Below are 3,672 nucleotides of genomic sequence, written 5' to 3' on the forward strand. Positions count from 1 at the left end.
AGTCTGTGGAGTGTGAAATTTGAGCAGTTGCCTGTCTTAGCACTAGCTATGGGTTTTCTCAGGGTTTTTTTTTTAATTATTTTTTTTTGGGGGGGTGCCTAGAACTGATGGCCATCGTCTCTTATCTTTTCTTTGATTTCTTTGGGTAGCAGGTGGACTCTTTCACAAAGATAAGTATATTGAGAAACATCCGCAAGTAGGCTGTACTTAATAAGCTGAAGGTGAGAGCACTGGGAGTGCTGGGTGTCTGGGAAGATTCAAAGTGAGTCAAAGACTTTCATAGTAGGGTACAACTGGCCAAGAAGTAGGGGAGGAAAACAGCAATAAATGTAATCCATTTTTTCCCCCATCCATAGACTGATTAACTGTCACTCAGTGTTTAAGTTTTATGTTTTTCCTTTCTTTCCATTTCATGCCAATATGTATTTATCCTTCTGTTTCCAGCTTTTTAGCTTCTATTTCCTCTGTTTCTAAAGTATATGCACCTCAACTTTTTAAACTTTTATAAGATGTTTCTCTAAAAATATTTTCAGCATACCAAAGGGGGTTTTTTGTTGTCCTGGTTATTTTCACTAGAAATAAGGTCAAGTTTCCACTTTTTTGTTAGGGTTTTTTTTTCTTTTTTAGTTTCAAGTCATGGGAGTCATACCGGTGTCTTCCTGCACTTCCTATCCTTTTTTTGCATCAAAATACCTTGCTCTTCACTCTTAATATTACTTCCTTAAGGAACACCCAGTTCTCCTGGACTTCTTTTCCTGTCAGTTTTGCCTTCCATGAGATCCTGCCTACCATTTTCCTGAGTTTGCAAAAGTCTACTCCACTAAATTACAGTGTCTATTCTGCTCTCCTTTATTTTCCTTAGGATCTTGAATTCTATCATTTCATGGTCACAGTCACCCAACTTGCCTTCCACCTTCATATTCTTGATCAATTCTTCCCTGTTTTTGAGCTTCCCCCATAGTTAGCTTCTCCAACATCTGTACCAAAAAGTTCTCTCTGACACATCACAAACTTGGTGGGCTGCCTGTATACTGCTGTGTGGTCCAGCCAATAAATGTCATAGTAACTGAAGTCCTATGATTTGGATGCTTCTGTTAATTGTTTGAAAATAGTAAACAGGCTGGACCACGCAGCAGCATACAGGTAGATAGTCACTATGAGATCACTTATACTGTTCTCTGGTCTTCTCTTGTCCCCAAGGCTTTCAACAGGCCTACCTCCTACTTCACACTGCACCACAAAACAAATGTACACCTCTCTTTAAAAAGTAATATCAGTTCACTTTTCCCACTGTCTGCCCTTCCCAAACAACTTGCACCCTTGCGTGACAGTATTCCAGTCATGAGAACTATCCTGCCAAGTCTGTTATCCCAATTACATCATACTTCCCTGATTATACTAGGACTTGCAACTGTTTCTACTTATTCCCTATGCCTCTCACTTTAGTATACAAACATTGTAGATAACTAAGCAAATGCCCAGATTTCTAAGCACACTGTTAAGTCTCCCCATATTACCTCTTCTAATTTGCTGTTATCTAGGTTATCTGGCTCTTTTATCAACAGGCCTTTGTCTCTGTCCACCGTTGAACCTAATTATCTCTACAGACACAAGGGAAATTATCATTCAAAAACAGATTTTTTTTCTATAGTCATAGAATCATAGAGACGTAGGGCTGGGAGGGATTTCCACTGGTCATCTAATCTAACCCCTTGCCTGAAGCAGGGTCATCCCTATCTGAACCATTCTATACAAATCCATAATCTAAACTCTTCCTAAAACTACAGTTAACCCTAACCTGCCTCAGGTAAAGCAGAGAACCATGGAAGCCAACATCCTGCTTCTATAAAAGGTTGTTAATATATGTGCATTGTACCTATGTTTGATAATTCTAAAATTTACTATTGGAATGTTGTTATATCCACTCTATCAATAACGCTTAAATAAAAAGCTACCTTACAAAAGTAAATGGCTGTAACAAAGTTGAACAAAATTTTCTAAATATCAGTTAGAGCGTATCAACTTATGTCACTAAATTAACAGTTTTAGTATCTGGTTACAATACATCAGCCATAAAGATGTTAATGTTAAACATGTTTATGGTCCTGTTTACAATCACAGAAGATTAATATATAGGAATCGTTTTACAGTAACTTTGATACAGGCTAGCAGGTCATTCTTTACCAAGACAGATGCTGTAAACTAAATTCAAAGTCCATAATCTTTGATCTCCGATAACAAAAACAGAATCTGAAAGTGACAGTTGTGTTCAGCCATAGGACAGATCTAGGAGAAGAGTTTGAGTAGTTGTGTGGTAAAAAGATTCATAATGTTACATTTCAGTGACTTACTGCTTCTGATTGTGCTGCTGTCTAGTGTTTTGCTGACTGCCCAGGCTTCAGAACGTAAGAAACCTTTGCGTTACTAAGCATTATAATTTTAAAGAAACAGTGTTTTGTATAATCCTACTCACCTATTCCTAAAGACAGCTATGTTGGACAACCTTCTAATAGTTAAAGTAAAATCTATTTAGAAAAATGAAAAAAAAACAAAACCCAAATGTGACAAAGCCGTTATGAACACTGATAATATACATATATTGTTGTTAATTATTTGAAATTTTGAGTTCTGGAATGTCAAGTAATAAGATTTTATTGAGATGTAGGTAAATGAGAGAGAATGTGTGATTCTATTTTTGTTTGCTGTTGCTGTACTCTCTCTATATAGACAAAAGTACTGCAGCATATACATTGTCACATGCATATAGACAAATTATAAGCTTTACTACAAAAATAGTTACATTTTTTAGTAAATCCAGATAATTTTGAGTCAATTGCATTTAACAGTGAGTTTAAATGAATATGGTGGTCTAGCTCTTACTTTTGGTTAGAAGGAATTAAGGATACAGAGTACAAATTCAAAGTTATGGTTTTAGAACTGCTGTAGCTCCTTATAGGTGAATGGGAAGAAAGTGATCTGAGTTAACAAATCCAGATAGGTTTTTTTATAAAAAATGTAAGCAGCTAAGCAATATAAAGCTTTATCTGGGTTCTGTTGACATATTTTTGGACAGGATATTTGATTTAACAAAATGGGTTTACCTCTAATGCACTATTATTTTTATCCCAGCTTCAGTATCCTTATTGGAGATAAATACTGTGTTGCTTCCTAAATTCTAGGTGGCATAAACTGTCTTTAGTTTTTAGCTTCCTGATCGAGAGAGTTGTGATATGATTTTTCTTTTACCCCTCACAAATCCAGGGACACTGATAGACGTAATACTTTGGGCGATTTAATTACCATGGCTCTTGGAGCTATGCTGAATAAAGTGTCCCCTCCCCCCACTTCCCAAAACATGTCTATACATGCCCTTAGGTATTAAATCACAGTACACATGGTAGGTATGATTTGCTGACTGAAAGAGAACAAATCGGGAGGTATGCAGAGATTTAAAGTAAAATAATTTGAGATGGTAAGCATTTGTCCCTCAGAGGGAAAAGATGAGATGTCAAATCATTTCAGATCTGTGAATCATTCAGGGAGATAATTTGTCAAGTTTAAAAAATATTTCACGAAGTCTTGAGGTTTTTTCTTTTTTATGCAGGCATATATACAACATGCTCACTTACTATGTTGTTACTTATGTGCGTGTTTGTTTGTTTTAATTTACAG

This window comes from Crocodylus siamensis, chromosome 8, assembly GCF_052110815.1.
Source record: "Crocodylus siamensis isolate JL-2025a chromosome 8, ASM5211081v1, whole genome shotgun sequence".
NCBI classification, from domain to species: domain Eukaryota; kingdom Metazoa; phylum Chordata; order Crocodylia; family Crocodylidae; genus Crocodylus; species Crocodylus siamensis.